This window comes from Pelodiscus sinensis, chromosome 31 (assembly GCF_049634645.1).
Source record: "Pelodiscus sinensis isolate JC-2024 chromosome 31, ASM4963464v1, whole genome shotgun sequence".
Classification (NCBI taxonomy): domain Eukaryota; kingdom Metazoa; phylum Chordata; order Testudines; family Trionychidae; genus Pelodiscus; species Pelodiscus sinensis.
Window position 1 is genome coordinate 5700691 of NC_134741.1, and position 17482 is coordinate 5718172.

Genomic DNA, 17482 nt, shown 5'->3' on the forward strand with positions numbered 1-17482 from the left:
GCAGCAATGAGTGGGATCCATGCGCCCTGTTCCCCAGTGAGAGGTGTGTGTCCTCTTCCCCCCTTTCCACAGACACAGCAGGCCAGGGGGCTATGAGCCTCCAGAGGCCCCTTCCTACCTGGCCTCCCACAAAGCTGGGCTGAAAAGCTGCTAGACCCCAGCCCTCCCGGGCCAAGCCATGGCAGAGGTAGCAGGATTCACTCCCATCTTCTCCTGCCTGTGCCCTGGTACTGAGGGGCCGGCCCCTTTCCTGCTGCCCCAACTCTTATTCCCACAATGCACTTTGTGCAGGGACCATTGGTCTTTCTGCCAAGGTGCGTGGCTGGGAGCCAGGACTCAGGACCCTTCCTAAAATATACAAATCCCCCGTCCCTCCCAGGGGCCAGGTGAGTGACTTGCCTTGCATATGTGACAGCATCAGACCCCTCCCACCCGTCTGCTCAGTGTGCAGACCAAGCCCAAGGGTAGCACCTGGGCTGTGTTTTACACAAAAGCCTCTTGTTCCCTGCCCAGTTCCCAACACTGGCTGCTGATGCTAACTTCCATGGGGGTGTAGCTCAGGGGTAGAGTCTTTGACTGCAGCTCAACTGGTCCTTGTCTCAACTCCAAGTGCCCCCTTGGAAAAAATTCCTTCTAGTGTAAACATTTTCCTTTCCAGTTCCATCACACTCTGGCTTTACATTGCTTGAGGTTCTTGACATTAATAAGAACCCTTAATGCAGAGCTACTCAACTTTGGGAGCCCTGGCAGCCATAATCAATGGCATTTAACCAGGATGGACAGGGCAGGTGTCCCTAGCTGGTGTATTCCAGAAGCTGGGAATGGGTGACGGGAGGGATCATTTAATAACTGTCTGCCCTGAGGATTCCCTCGGGACAATGAAATTGGCTGCTGTTGTGAGACAGGATCCTGGGCTAGTTGGGCAATTGGCATGGCCCAGTCTGGCTGCTTTGATGTTCTGTTTGGTTTCTGTTCTTGTCCCCTCTGGGCAAGGGAGAAGGGACCCCTCATCCTGTGAAAGGCTAGTGCAGGTGAGCAAAGAAGCATGTGTCCTGTGTCCCTGGTGGTCTAGTGCCTAGGATACAAAACTCTTGCTGGTCTGATTCCCACTCAGGGAAACCAGCCTGATGTTTCCCATGGCCACTGCCTAGTCATTTTTCTCACCTCATTGTCACATGTTACAGCAGCTGAGACCCAAGAGGCTAACTCAGGGCCCCTTTCCCCCCTCTCCCTCACTGCTAAGAAAGGGTCTAATGGCACCAGCAGCCTTTCAGAACAGCCCCCAGCCCTTCCCTCCCCCTTGGTTGGGCACTGTCTGGACGCAGGCTCTGGAGAGGACAGCGCAGCACCAGAGGCAGAGTCCCTTTTTTCTGCAGTAGTTCAAACCCAGCCCCTTGGTTCAAACTAACGTTACTCCTCATTTTTTGCCCTCTGCCTCCCCTCCCCCGAACACACCCCAACACACCCCCTTCCCTCTCCCTCTCCCCCTCCCCTTGCTGGTAACACAAACAGGACTTTTCTCTGTTGAAAGAACAAACTCTCTGGTTTTTATGTGGGGAATGTAGAACTGGGGAGGGGCTGGGGAAAGGACCTGGGAGGGGGAGGAGACTGGGAGGAAGGGCTAAGGCTGGCACCTTCCTCTGGTGGTCCCACTGCCTCATGTCAGGGGCCTCAGCAGCGCAGGGGGGTGGCTCCAGGGGGAGAAGCTGGTTCAGGGGAACTTGAGCTGCTGGGCCACTGAATCAGGCCACCAGCAGCAGCCTCTGTGCAGGGCTCACACGCTCCAGGCCTCCCGGTCATATTGAGTCTCGCCGTGTGGCTTGGGCTCCAGAGCCTGCCCCCCAGCTGGTGCCTTGAGGTAGCCACTGCAGCAGCAGGAATTTGGGCATCAGGTCCCCTGCTTTTGGGGACAGGAAGCCAGGCCGAGGCCCTTTTAGCCACTGGAGCTGTGCAGGCTGGAGCCTCCCCCCACCAGATCTCTGCCCTGCTTCCTGCAAAGCTCTCAGCCTTTTGCTTGTTTCTGCTTCCCTGTCCATAGCAGGCAGCTAAAGGAAGGGAAGTCACTGAACCAAACCAAACCAAAACCCCAGGGGCTAGCACCCATGGCCTTGGTGTTATTAGCACCACGGTCTAGCCCACTGAGCTAGCCGGCCTACAAAGAACTATGTCACCAGTGGCCCTTTCAAGAAAGGCGCCTCAGGCAGCTGAAGGGATGTCTCTGCAGCTGCCAGTGGCTCTTCTCTGACAGGGTCACTGGTGACTCACTGTGATGTGGGCTGGCTAGTGCAGCTGGTTTGAGGGTTGGTCAAGGTGGCTGGCGGCCGGCAGACCCAGGGCAAAGAGGCAGCAGGAATCTCTTGCTGCCAGCACCTTGCCTCCCAGCTTCTTCCCTGCCAGCAGCAGCCGCAGGCCCTTTGGGCCCCTGGGTCAGCCCGGGAAGGGAGGCAGGAATGGGGCCTCAGATTCCAGGGTTCAGAGTCCTGAGCGCTGCCCTTGATACCATGGGACCTGAACCAACCACCCCCCAGTCAACTGGGCCAAACTGGTGCCCCAGTTCATGCCCACTGGGACCTGCTTTACTTGGTTTCCTTCCTCCTAGAGACCCCTTCTTCTCCTGGGCTGTGAGGAGCATCCCTGGGATACTCTCATATCCCAGCACAGGGCCATCTCTCCAGTGACAGGAGACGGGGCTGGTTTCAGGATTTCTTTTAGCCCAGCAGCAAGCAAGGGGAGATGGAGGAAAATCAACCCCGTTTGCAAGCTTCGTGTTACAGGAGGGGTGTGAGCTGGGGAGCCCATCCATTCAGAAGGGGCATTTGGGTGCACCCAGGGGCAGCAAGAATTCAGTCCCTTAGGCAAGTGCATTGGGGACAATGTGTGAGCCCTTCAATGAGCATTTTCTGCTCCTCCTGGGGAAGGCAGCTGGGCAGGACCAGCCTGCAGCCCACGTCCCTTTCAGCCCCAGGTGCAGGATGTAACAGAGAGGAAAGGAAAGTCCATGGCCAGAGCCTCCTCCCAGCTGTCTGGCCCTGCGCAGAGTCTGTGCACGATGGAGCCTCTCCCAGCAGGGCGATGGCCTGTTCTCTGCAAAGTGCTCAGCTGTTTCATTCAGCTGGTTCAGGTCCTAGGGTGTCAAGGGCAGCGCTCAGGACTCGGAACCCTGGAATCTGAGGCCCCTTTCCTGCCACCCTTCCAGGGCTGACCCAGTGGCCGAAAGGGGCTGCGGCTGCTGCTGGCAGGGAAGAAGCTGGGAGGCAAGGTGCTGGCAGCAAGAGATTCCTGCTGCCTCTTTGCCCTGGGTCTGCCAGCCGCCAGCCACCTTGGCCAACCCTCAAACCAGCTGGACTAGCCAGCCCACGTCACAGCGAGTCGCTAGTGGCCCTGTCAGAGAAGAGCCCTTGGCAGCTTCAGAGACATCGCTGCAGCTGCCTGAGGCGCCTTTCTTGAAAGGGCCACTGGTGACATAGTTCTTTGTAGGCCGGCTAGCTCAGTTGGTTAGAGTGTGGTGCTAATAACGCCAAGGTCATGGGTTCAAGCCCCATGCTGGCCACAGGGGTGTTTGGTTTGGTGACTTCCCTTCCTTTAGCTGCCTGCTATGGACAGGGAAGCAGAAACAAGCAAAAATGTGAACTTTGCAGGAAGCAGGGCAGAGAGCTGGGGGGGGGGAGGAGGCTCCAGTCTGCACAGCCCCAGTGGCTGAAAGGGCTTTGGCCTGGCTTCCTGTCCCCAACAACAGGGGAACTGATGCCCAAATTCCTGCTGCTGCAGTGGCGGCATCAAGGCACCAGCTGGGGGGGAAGGGCAGGCAGTGGAGCCCAAGCCACACAGGGAGACTCAATATGACCGGGAGGCCTAGAGCATATGTGCCCTGCAGTCTTAGCCCTTCCTCCCAGCCTCCTCCCCCTCCCAGGGTCTTTCCCCAGCCCCTCCCCAGTTCTACATTCCTCAACCAGAGAGTTTGTTCTTTCAATAGGGAAAAGTCCTGTTTGTGTTACCAGCAGGGGGAGGGGGATAGGAAAGTGGGAAGAGGGTGTGTTGGGGGGGGGGATTGGTGTGTGCTGGGAGGGAGGAGAGGGCAAAAAATGACAAGTAACATTAGTTCGAACCAAGGGGCTTGGTTTGAATTAATACAGCAGCCCCAGACGCCCTTTCACTTTCAAAACACTGCATGGGTGAGCGTATGCAAATGAAGTGTGCACTATTTAAATCCCTGTTTCATGTGCAACTCTGCTGTGTCTACTTTGCTAGAAATAAGACCCCAGTGTAGACGCACCCACACAAGGGCTCAGCCATAGGAGCAAAGATTTCCACCAAGGACTGGGATTGAACCAGGGGGCTCTTAATGCTTCACATTAATGCACCCCCCACTAAGCTACTTCAGCAGCTATGGGGGCTCTGACAGCACCGCTTCTCCCTCAGGGTTGCTTTACTCCACAGCCGTGCACAAGAGATGCTGTTGCTGGTGGCCCTGCAGGGCAAGATGAACTTTGCCTGCCCCTCAGACCCGAACTCGCTACTTGGCCATTTCCTGCCCCCTTCCTGGGCAGACCCACTGGCTGACAGGGGCCCACCCGCCTCTTTCCTCCTTGGGCCTGGCTCTCAGCACGGGGCAGGCGGGGGCGCCCTGAGAGGCTCTGCTGGCCACAGGGGTGTCTGGTTTGGTGACTTGCCTTTGTGCAGCTGCCTGCTATGGACAGGGAAGGAGAAAGAAGCCCTGGGAGGTGAAGCAGCGGGAGGGAAGCAAGGAGCAGAGTGTCAGCTGCCAGCCGAGAGTCACAGGTGCCCCTCTGCCTCCTGGGACCGCCCCTCCCTGAGCCGCCAGCCCCCTGACTCTCACCGTGCGCCCCTTGGGGAGTCCACTCGCTCTGGGCTCCGGGGGCCTCCCGCTCCCACAGGGAATGACACAGCCCTGTGCCCTAGCCCAGAGCCACTCCCAGCCCGTGTGAAACAGGAGGGTTCATGGAGCGTCTGACACAGCACAGGGACCCAGGCAGGCAGCAGGGGCTGCGGGTGAGGAGTGAGGGCACCAGAGGGGGCAGGGAAACAAGTAGCACCAAGACTCTTGCCACCAGGGTCTGGCCACCCGACTCCCTGCCCAGGCTGCTGGGCCCCCGACCACTTCAGCTGCCAGGTCAGCCCGGGAGCTAAGGCAGGAATGGGGGGAAGGAGCCAGTCAAACTGCAGGTGGCAGGAAACACCAGTCTCGCCTTCCTGGGCCGGGCACGACGGCATCATGTTTGTGACACGGCTGCCAGACATCCCGGACAGTTAATAACCGACTAGAGGGGTTTATTGTTGAACCCTTTCTTTGTGCTTTAACTGGGGTGATGGGGGTGCTTGAAACCTGGAGGGGGGAAGGGGACTTGAAAGCTGGAGGGGGGAACGGGACTTGAAAGCTGGAGGGGGGAAGGGGATCAGGTTGCACGGTGCTTGCCAGATTTCCCTCTCCTGCCTGGGCCTCGTGTTCGGGGTGCTCCATGGCCACGGGATCGGATGGTGCACCTGTCGGTTGGCTGGCTGGGGTGCTCTTGGGACGGGGAGACCTGGGGGAGAGGAGGGCCAGGGGGGGAAAGGGATGCTGTTGTGGAAGGGGGGTTTGGTTGGGTGGGGTCATGGGGTGCTGGAGGAGCAGGACCAGGCACAGGAGCAGGCAAGCCGCAGACCTCCCTGAGAGTGGCAGTCAGGGACGTGCGCTGCAGGACCAGCTCCTCCATCAGCCGGTCACGCCAGCGATCCTCTGCCTCCGCCCTCTCTCTCAGGATGGAGTTGAGCTCCTGCACGGCCTCCACGTGCTGCCTCAGGATGTCCGCATAGATACGCCTGTGTCTGCGGCTCCCATGTCCCCGAGATGGAGATGGAGGTGGGGCTGGGGTGCTGCGGCCCTCTTGCACGGCTGGTCCGGCTGTGGAGGAAAAGAAGAAGACACAATCAGTCCTAAAAAACTGGACTCTGTAGCACTTAAAATACTAACAGGATGGTTTATTAGGGGATGAGCTTTCCTGGGCCAGACCCACTTCCTCAGATCAGAGTAACACGGCTACATTTCTATCACAATCAGTCATGTATGCAACAGCTGTCCAAAAGGGCATGCCCTCTCCTTGAGACAGGGGAATCAGACATTCTGAAGGTAACACTGTGTGTGACCTGGGCATCAGCCTGAGCATGACAGGTTTCCCTTGTGCATCACCCACTGTGCACCCACCTACCTCCCTCCCCCCCCGGGTGTTACACAACCTCACTGTACTCACCTGCTGCTTCCTCTCCTGCGCCAGATGACGCCTGGGAGGCCTCTGAGGTCTGGGTGACTGGCTTCAGGGTGAGGGTCGCCGTCTCCTCACTGTCCTCCTCCTCTGGCACCATGTCCCCGTCTCCAGACTGCTCTGGGTCCTGCTCGGGAGCGTCCACCACGGGGTCTGCCAATCCTGACTGGACGAACTGCCGTGGTGTGCGTGCTTCACCACTGCCACCCAGGATCTGGTCCAGCTCCGTGTAGTAAGGGCAGTAGTAGGGGGCTGCCCCAGAACGGGAGCTCTCCTCCCTGGCCTTGACGTAGCCCTGGCGCAGCTCTTTGACTTTGGAGTGCACCTGGTCCTGGGTGCGGGGGTAGTGGCCCTTCTGGGCCAGGGCTTCTGCCATGCGGCCATAAATGTCGGCATTTCGCCGCCGGCTTTTGAGGGCCTGTAAGGCCTCCTCCTCTCCCCAGAGCTCCAGAAGGCTCTTGAGCTCTGGGCCAGATCAGGATGGTGCCCGGCGTTTGGAGCCCTTGACTGGCTCTGTGGAAGGGCCAGGACGATCTTGGGGCTGGGACATGCTGCACCAAAGTAGCCGTGTGCTCTGGCTCCTTCTCTGCAACAAGTGGCTGTGAGGGTGCCTGTCCCTTTAAGAAATGGCTGCAGACAGGAACCACAGACATGCAACCCATGCCCCAGATTGTCCACCAGGGCTTCTTCCTGGATGCCAATATTTTCGAAAAAAAGGCCTCCCCCGTCCACACTCACTTACTTTCGACGGATCTCCGTCGAAAAAGGCGTTCTTCCTCGTAGAATTAGGTGTACCGCCGTCGAAAGAAAAGCCACGTTCTTTTGATTTAATTTCGAAAGAACGCAGCTTGAGTCTGGATGCAGGTGAAGTTTTTTCGAAAAAAGGCTACTTTTTTCGAAAAAAACCCTGAGTCTGGACACAGCCTAAAGGAAAAGTATACTTAAGTATAATGTGCCACTGCGACAGAGGTAGAAATGTTTTCTTTGTCTTTCAGAACATCAGAAAGTGCTGGTACCAGCTGAAGAGCAACTAAAAGAAAAAAAACAAACATCATGATGTTCTGTCTTCTGTGCTCATATGTGTTGTGTGTTTTTTCCAAGTTTGTCTTGTGTGTCTTAATTGTGATATATATTGCAAATGTCGTTGTTTGTAGAATATTGTTTTAATGAAAGGATATTTCAAGTAAAGAAGAAGCATGAATTTAAACAAATCAAAATTAATAATTGGGCCCAATATATTGGCAACTCTAAATTTTAGTGAATAATTTTAGTGAATAATAGTGTAGTAATTGTTTAAGCTAGGAGAATGTCAACAATATCTCCACAGGTGACCACAAGGAACTGTAAGGAAGCAAAGAGTGTATCACGTGAAAAGGAGGACTCGAAGTGGGGTACCAGCTCCCACCCCACAGGATTGGCTTTGCCTTAACAGCCACGTGAATGAAATATTTAGCTTTTGTAAAACTTGCACACCAACCATAAAAGTGGTTTGGCCAGAGATGATAAGAAATCTATAAGTGAAACAACACGGGCAAATGGGACATCACCATATTTAAGTAAAGATGCCCACAACACTGATGCCCACAATGAGGAAACTAGTAACCTCACCATTGCAATAATAGCCACTTACCCTGCTACCTATTGGTGCCAGGTGCCTGACTCTTTAAAAGGCCTCACGGATACCTGGTAAGAATTATGGAATTGCTTGCATGGGTTCCCATTAACAATCAAACATCTGTGAACCATGCTGTGGTCCCATAAGAAAAACAGTGACTCCAGTAAATGTAAACTGCCTTCAAGTCACATACAGAGAAATAAATAAACACTGAGCTGGTCCAAATGAATGGTATCTACGGGGCTGCATCTAGACTGTGAACAGGTGAGTGTTAACAGGGAGTTTAGAGAGTGAGTTGGGAAGGGCGGGAGGTTCTCTTGCCTTTCTTTTTAAATCCCTTCTCCAGGACAGGAGCAATGGATGGTGATGGATCTGCTGCTGTTACCTGTGTGTGCCATGTTTGTCTTCCTCCCGGAAGAAAGAACAGATTTCATCTGCACGAAGTGCAAGCTGGTCGACATTATGGAAGAAAAAATTAGAGGACTGGAGGCCCAAGTGTCGACCCTATGCTGGATCAGAGAGGATGAAGACTTCCTTGACAGAAGGCAGCGTTTAATCCTTCAAGCACAGAAGGCAGAGGAACCAGAGAGGGCAGTACGTGACCAAGAAGAGAACTGGCAGCATGTAACTTCTAGAAGGGGAAAAAGGCCAACATGGAAATCCCCAAATGCTATAGAGGTAAGTAATCACTTTCAAGCTCTCTCCACATGCTCTGCAGTGCTGAAAGCTGTGTAAGGGACCTCACAAGGAAGAAACCAGAAGGGAACACCATCTACTGGAAAGCATGGGATGCATAGTCCTAGGGATGAGGGTTCCACGGCCACCACCCCCCAAAAAAAAGATGTGGAGAAATTGGAAAGGGTGCAGAGAAGAGCGACAAGAATGATTAAAGGTTTAGAGAACATGACCTATGAAGCCAGGCTTCACGAACTGGGCTTGTTTAGTTTGGAAAAAAGAAGACTAAGGGGGGACATGATAGCGGTTTTCAAATATCTAAAAGGGTGTCACGAGGAGGAAGGAGAAAATTTGTTCCTCTTGGTTTCTGAGGACAGGACAAGGAGTAATGGGCTTAAAGTTCAGCAGGGGAGGTTTAGATTGGACATTAGGAAAAAATTCCTAACTGTCAGGGTGGTCAAATATTGGAATAAATTGCCAAGGGAGGTGGTAGAATCTCCCTCTCTGGAGATATTTAAGAACAGGTTGGATAGACATCTGTCAGGGATGGTGTAGACGGAGGTTGGTCCTGCCTTGAGGGCGGGGGGCTGGACTCGATGACCTCTTGAGGTCCCTTCCAGTCCTATTATTCTATGATTCTATGATTCTATGAAAAGAAAATGACGGGTGGTGGTGGTCGGGGACTCTCTCCTAAGAGGGACTGAACCATCCCTCTGCCATCCGGACCTGGAATCTCGAAAAGTGTGCTGCTTACCGGGAGGTCGAATTCAGGATGTCACTGAGAGGCTTACCAAGCTGATCAAACCTTCAGATCGCTACCCCTTCCTGCTTCTCCACATAGGAACTAATGACACGGCCAAGAATGACCTTGAGCAGGTTACTGTGGATTATGTAGTGCTGGGAAGAAGGATCTAAGAATTCGGAGCGCAAGTGGAGTTCTCGTCCATCCTCCCTGTTGAAGGGAAAGGACTGGGCAGGGATCGTCGAATTGAGGACGTAAATGCGTGGTTGCGAAGGTGGTGTCGCAGAGAGGGCTTTGGTTTCTTCGACCATGGGACTCTGTTCCGGGCACAAGGATTGTTAGGAAGAGATGGGATCCACCTAACGAAGAGAGAAAGGAGTATATTCGCAGGAAGGCTTGCAAACCTAGTGAGGAGGTCTTTAAACTAGGTTCGTCAGGGGACGGTGACCAAAACCCTGAGGGGAGTGGGAAAGTCGGATACCGGGAAGAAATGCAGAGAGGAAGGAGCAAGAAAGGAGGACTCTGTTTCAAATGGAGAAGATAGCGCAATCAACTGGTTACCTGAAGGCTGTGTCTACACTGGGCCACTTATTCCAGAAAATCAGCCGCTTTTCCGGAATAAGCCACAAGCTGTCTACACTGGCCCTTGAATTTCCGGAAAAGCAACGATGCTCTACTGTACAAAATCAGCCGCTATTCCGGAAAAACTATTCTGTTCCCGCTCGGGCATAAGTCCTTATTCCGGAACACTGTTCCGGAAAAGGGCCAGTGTAGAGAGCCCAGTAGTCTTTTCCGGAAAAAAGCCCCGATCGCGAAAATGACGCTCGGAGCTCTTTTCCGGAAAAGCGCGTCTACATTGGCCACGGATGCTTTTCCAGAAAAAGGGCTTTTCCAGAAAAGCAGCCTGCCAATGTAGACGCTCCTTTTCCGGAAATACTTATAATGAAAACTATTTTAAGCATTTCCGGAAATTCATGCCAGTGTAGACACAGCCGAAGTGTTTGTACACTAATGCGAGAAGCCTGGGCAACAAACAGGAAGAACTGGAGACCCTGGCCCAGTCCAAGAAATATGATTTAATTGGGATAACAGAGACTTGGTGGGATGACTCGCATGACTGGAGCACTGTCATGGAAGGGTATAGACTGTTCAGGAAGAACAGGCAGGGGAGAAAAGGAGGAGGAGTTGCACTATATGTAAGAGAGCACTATGATTGCTCTGAACTCCAGTATAAAGAGGGAGAAAAACCTGTTGAGAGTCTATGGGTTAAGTTTAAAGGAGCAAACTACAGCAGTGATGTTGTGGTTGGTGTCTGCTACAGGCCACCAAATCAGGTGGATGAGGTAGATGAGGCTTTCTTTGGACAAATGAGCGAAGCTGCCAGATCGCAGGCCCTGGTTCTCGTGGGGTACTTTAATTACCCTGGCATCTGTTGGGAAACCAATACAGCAGTACACAGGCAATCCAGGAAGTTTTTAGAAAATGTTGGGGATAACTTCTTGACACAAGTGCTGAAGGATCCGACCAGGGGCCGTGCGCAGCTTGACCTTCTGCTCACAAACAGGGAGGAACTAATAGGGGAAGTAGAGGTGGGTGACAACCTGGGAAGCAGTGATCATGAGATGGTTGATTTCAGGATCCTGACCAAAGAAAGAAAAGAGAGTAGTAAAATACACACCTTGGACATCAAAAAAGCAGATTTTGACTCCCTCAGAGATCTGATGGGCAAAATCCCTTGGGATGCTAACATGAAGGGGAAAAGAGTCCAGGACAGCTGGCAGTATTTTAAAGAAGTCTTATTGAAGGCACAGAAAGAAACCATCCCGACACGTAGCAAGAGAGGCAAACATGGTAGGAGCCCGGATTGGCTTACAGGGGAAATCCTTGGTGAACTTAAGCACAAAAAGGAAGCTTACAAAAAGTGGAAACTTGGACAAATAACCAGGGAGGAGTTTAAATGTATAGCTCAAGAATGGCGGGAGGTTATCAGGAAAGCGAAAGCGCAAATGGAATTGTGACTGGCTAAGGATGTGAAGGATAACAAGAAAGGTTTCTACAGGCATGTTAACAAGAAGAAGGTGATCAGAGAGGGTGTGCGGCCCCTAATAGATAAAGGAGGTAACCTAGTGACAGACGATGTGGGGAAAGCTGAAGTACTCAATGCGTTCTTTGCCTCAGTATTCACGGACAAGGTGGGCTCCTGGACTTCTGCGCTGACGCAAGATGGGATGAAGATGGACAGCCCGTGGTGGGTAAAGAACAGGTTAGGAATTATTTAGAAAAGCTAAATGTACACAAATCCATGGGTCCGGACTTAATGCATCCGAGGATACTGAGGGAGTTGGCAACTGTCATTGAAGAGCCTTTGGCGATTATCTTTGAAAAGTTGTGGAGATCGGGAGAAATCCCGGAAGATTGGAAAAAGGCAAATGTAGTGCCCATCTTCAGAAAAGGGAAGAAGGACGATCCAGGGAACTATAGGCCGGTTAGTCTTACCTCGGTTCCTGGAAAAATCATGGAAGGGATCCTTAAGGAATCCATTTGAGACACTTGGATGAGAGGAAAGTGATTAGGAATAGTCAGCATGGATTCACAAAGGGCAAGTCGTGCCTGACCAATCTGATTAGCTTCTATGATGAGGTAACTGGCTCGGTGGACATGGGAAAGTCAGTGGATGTTATATACCTTGACTTTAGCAAGGCTTTTGATACAGTCTCCCACAATATTCTTGCCAGCAAGTTAAGGGAATGTGGATTGGATAAATGGACGGTAAGATGGATAGAAAGGTGGCTAGAAGGCCGGGCCCAGCGGGTAGTGATCAATGGCTCGATGTCAGGATGGCGGTCGGTTTCTAGCGGAGTGCCCCAAGGTTCGATTCTAGGACCGGTTTTGTTCAATATCTTTATTAATGACGTGGATGAGGGGATGGATTGCACCCTCAGCAAGTTTGTGGATGACACTAATCTAGGGGAAGAGGTAGATACGCTGGAGGGAAGAGATAGAGTCCAGAGTGACTTAGACAAATTGGAGGATTGGGCCACAAGAAATCTGATGAGGTTCAACAAGGACAAGTGCAGAGTCCTGCACTTGGGACGGAAGAATCCCGAGCATAGTTACAAGCTGGGGACCAACCAGTTAAGTAGTAGTTCTGCAGAAAAGGACCTGGGGGTTACAGTGGATGAGAAGCTGGATATGAGTCAACAGTGTGTCCTTGTAGCCAAGAAGGCTAATGGCATATTAGGTTGCATTAAGAGGAGCATTGCCAGCAGATCCAGAGATGTCATTATTCCCCTTTATTCGGCTCTGGTGAGGCCACATCTGGAGTATTGTGTCCAGTTCTGGGCCCCCCACTACAAAAAGGATTGGAGAGGATCCAGTGGAGGGCAACCAAAATGATTAGGGAGCTGGAGCATATGACTTATGAGGAGAGGCTGAGGGAGTTGGGTCTGTTTAGTCTGCAGAAGCGAAGAGTGAGGGGGGATTTGATAGCAGCCTTCAACTTCCTGAAGGGAGGTTCCAAAGAGGATGGAGAGAGGCTGTTCTCAGTAGTGACAGATGGCAGAACAAGGAGCAATGGTCTCAAGTTGTGGTGGGAGAGGTCCAGGTTGGATATTAGGAAAAACTATTTCACTAGGAGGGTAGTGAAACACTGGAATGGGTTACCTAGGGAAGTAGTGGAGTCTCCATCCCTAGAGGTGTTTAAGTCTCGGCTTGACAAAGCCTTGGTTGGGTTGATTTAGATGGGATTGGTCCTGCCTAGGATTCTTCCAGTTCTAGGATTCTATGATAAGGGGATGGTTTGATGAGATAACATGATCTTGGTAACTAATTGACCAATCATTATCAGTAGGAAATAGGTCAATGGAGGGATGATAGGAGTTACTATAGAGAACTTTCTGGGTGTCTGGCTGATGAGTCTTGCCCACATGCTCAGAGTTTAGCTGATCGCCATATTTGGGGTCGGGAAGGAATTTTCCTCTAGGGTAGATTGGCACAGATCCCAGCTGGAGGATTCTCTGCATATTGGGGCCTTCAAAGTATTTGAAGGCTTCAATATCTGAGATATAGGTGAAAGGATTATTCTAAGAGGGGTGGGTGAGATTCTGTGGCCTGCACTGTGCAGGGGGTCAGACTAGATGATCATAATGGTCCCTTCTGACCTTAAAGTCTATGAGTTTATGAGACTGGCAAGATTTTGCACAAAAGCGACCACTTTTGCGCAAAAATTTGCCAGCTGTCTACACTGGCCACTTGAATTTGCGCAAGAACACAGACTTTGTAATGTACACAATCAGTGCTTCTTGCGCAAATACTATGATGCTCTCACTCAGGGATAAGCCCTCTTGCACAAGACAGCCAGTGTAGACAGGCACTTAATTTTTTGCTCAAAAAAGCCCCGTTGGTGAAAATGGCCACCGGAGCTTTTTTGTGCAAAATCGTGTATAGACTGGCCACGGATGCTTTTGCACAAAAGCACTTTTGAGCAAAGGATCCGTGCCAATCTAGACGCTTTTTTCCGCAAATGCTTTTAACAGAAAAACTTTTCCGCTAAAAGCATTTGTGGAAAATCATGCTAGTCTAGACACAGCCCTGGTGTTTGACCACCCAGACAGTCCACACCATTGAACTAAATGGAAGGCCCTGCCCTCTACATATCCATCCGTGTGCATAACAGTCCCTTGCTGGGCTACCCTGACCATTCACAGGACTTGGCACTACAGCACTTCGGCAATGACGGGTAACCTAACATGGGATCCTGAGTGGCATGGAGGAAGTAAGTACCTAGAGGAGGGTTTACTGGCCCTGCAGGCAGAGATTGAGGAGTTGGTGGACGGTGCCCAAAGGCATATCAGGACTGGCCATCTGAGGTACACAAACATAGGGAAAACCGTGGACCATGCCATAACACCTTACTCTGAGACACTCAACCAGGAAGTAGAGGTCAAATCTATAATCACGGGCAGTGCCTTTACTGGTGACAAAATATCTTGGGGATGGATTTGAGTAGTGTTTTGCCAAATCATGTGGCGAGTTTTGATTATAACATTTATAATAGTACTGGTGCTGTATCAGCACTTCTAAAGTAAATTAAAAACCCTGAAATTGTACTTAACCTGGTGGGTTAAAGAGCCCTAAGATCAAGAGGAGGGAACTGTAGGGGTAAACTGAGGCAGTCCATGGTATCTTGCTGAGAAATGAGAACTCAAATCTTAAATCATTAGGCCAGGCCTGGGAAGCACACAGACAGTAGCTACCATGACCCTTGGCAACCACATTGCAAGTGGGCTTCACTTTGATAAGGCTCGTACCAAACAACTCTGCAGGATTGTTTTTCACTGTCTTCTTTATTCCTAGAAAATAAGCCTGGGTCCCTAAGACTGCGCTAACCCAAGGCAATATCACCCCTGCAGCAGCTGCATTATATTTCCAGTTGAAAGAGTTACCATCAACATGCCTCTGTTTATGTTGGCTCATTTTACTTGTTAGGAATAATTACCTGTATTATTGATAAGATGTTTAATTGGTGATGGGCAGGGATCCTGTGTAACCTTGTAGTCCATTGGCTTATGTACTCATAATGTTTCCACTGCTAGACCTAGCAAATCACTTCCCCTCTGCCCACCTGCTGAATGTATAATCTAATGTTTGTTTGGTTAAGTTAGTGCTCACCAGGTTTACCCCTAGTGGGTACTCCACCAGCCGTGTGAATCAATAAATCCTCTGCTTGTTTTCACCTGCACCCAAAGGCTACGTCTAGACTGGCATGATTTTCCAGAAATGCTTTTAACGGAAAAGTTTTCAGTTAAAAGCATTTTCGGGAAAGCGCGTCTAGATTGGCACAGACGCTTTTCCACAAAAAAGCCCCGATCACCATTTTTGCGATTGGGGCTTTTTTGTGCAAAACAAATCTCAACTGTCTACACTGGCCCTTTTGCGCAAAACTTTTGTGCAAAAGGGACTTTTGCCCGAACAGGAGCAGCATAGTATTTCCGCAAAAAGCACTGATTTCTTACAGTAGGAAGTCAGTGCTTTTGTGGAAATTCAAGCAGCCAGTGCAGACAGCTGGCAAGTTTTTCCGGAAAAGCGGCTGATTTTCCGGAAAAACTGGCCAGTCTAGACACAGCCAGGGTGTCCGGAATTATTACCTACATCCCCAACACAGGACAAGCTGTGGGAGGAGAGAGAACTCAAGAGGCTGCTCTAAAGCAGCCCCCTTACCTCCTCTACCTCAGAGAAAGAAGCAGCAACAGGAATAGGGGAGGTCAGGCATACTGAAGGGGAGAAGGGTGGGGTACAATAGACCCTGAAAGAAATGGGAAAGAGCTCCCCCCACCCAGAAGAAGGGCAGGAAAACCCCCCACACCCTCAATAGCTAAAAAAGCTGGTGGAAAAGGGGGCCTGGCCTAGAATGTAATGGTAGCCAGGACCTGCTAACCATAAAAAGGCAACCCACTCCATAGGCACCCCTCACCCAAAAAGGAGAGAGGGGTGTAGGAGAATACACAGCACACCTAGAGCAGGGGACTACCAAGGCCTCACAGAAGGTCTACAAAATGCTATAGAAGGCAGCCATATTGGGAGGAGGGGTTAATACCTTCTTGTTTCCCAATTAGCCTCACCTGAATACAGCCCAGTAATCAGGGCAGATAATGAAGGCCTAATTAGGAATCAGCCTGCAACAGGTGTTAATTAAGCACCTGTTGCTAGTTAAGGCCTCCCGTTCCCTATAAAAGGTTTCCTCCCAGGCAGCAAGGGGTAGAGTTTTGAGAGATGCAGAGCACAGCCAAGCTGAGCCCCAAGGTAAAAGGCAGAGGATAATAGAAGGAAGCAGTGGGTGAAGAGGCCCGTGGAGAGGTAGTGGTATTAGAGTGGGGCAAGAAGCCCTGCCAGCTGCTCTTCCTGTAGGGTCCCTGGGAGAAGTCCAGTGGAGTGGGCAGGCCCAGTCTCCCACTCCCATGCCAGGAAGACTACAACAGACCAAAGACCAGGAAAAGGGGGTTTGTTTTTCTTCTCGTATAAAATGCATAGTCCTCCCCCAACTCTGGAGACAAGATGTTACACATGTAAGACTCGTGGCCCTCTATGTTGTCTGTCTTTTGGTAACACTGGTGGTGGAAGGGGGTAGGGTTAGGAGCAAGGCCTAAGGGAGGGGTGGGGAATCTGTCAAAACAATACAGTGATGAAACCTATCAAGGCATTTACTACTGATACAGTACTTTCTGCAAGCTGCCTTCCAGGATCTGCAGGAACCCAACCCTCAGGGCTTCTTGGAGACCTTCTTCAGGTACGTCAGAGAGTGACTACAGGACTTAAATGTTGCCCACAGCTCTGCCGGAAGCTACATGGCACACACAGCACTAGCCCAGTGCAGTCAGGTCAGCACACTTTTGTTTCCACCCTAGAGCCTAAGGAGATCCACAAAATCCACTAACTCTGGAACCTCAGGAAAGTAAATCTGGCCTATGGGAAGCCCTGAACTTCAGTCCTCTCTGTCTCTTCCCCTTATCCTGTGAATGCCACAAGAGTGAGGTGTCTCAGTCAGGGGCCACATCTTTGAGTGTTCTCGAACTGATTTTTCTGTGGGTGAGTGGCCCCCAATACAAAAAAAGTTCTCCACCCCTACAATAAGTAAAAACATTGATTTTTTTGGTATGTATTGGACATAAATATTTTACATAATATACAATAAAGTTTGATCAACTAACATGAAAGTTAAATTACTGAAGAGATTAAACCTTTTAAATGCAACTCCCCAGATGCAGCCCTAGCAAAATGGCTTGACTAATTGTGTAATTAACAGTGAGTTTCCATGAGCAACAGTAGTCTACAGGTTTGGAGAGGGCCGGGCTGGGCCTGGGCACTGCTGAGGGAATCCACTCAGGGCAAATTGCTCAAAACCAGGACTGCTTACAGCCCTTGACTGGAGACCTTTCTGAAATAGGTCACAAACCAGTCATACAGAGCACGTTACCTGCCAGTCCACCCACAGGAAGCCTCATAAGTAAAAACTCTCAGATACTCCAGCTCTTCCTGTGCCACAATCAGCCTTGGGCTTACACACAGGTGAGGGGTTATACAGCCCAATCTCTCCAACCCAGAACAGATCCACCTGGTTCCAAAGAACCAGTGATGAATCTCTGGTCAATTTATACTTTAGATCTTACCTACAAGATCACAGCGGACCAATCC

General features: G+C 51.1%; 1 non-coding gene across 1 annotated transcript; it reads left to right on the forward strand.

Annotated features, from left to right (window-relative positions):
- The first annotated feature begins 3476 nt into the window (after nucleotides 1-3476).
- Nucleotides 3477-3550, forward strand: TRNAI-AAU (transfer RNA isoleucine (anticodon AAU)). Its single transcript has one exon. It is a non-coding gene; the product is annotated as a tRNA-Ile (tRNA).
- The last annotated feature ends 13932 nt before the right edge of the window (nucleotides 3551-17482 follow it).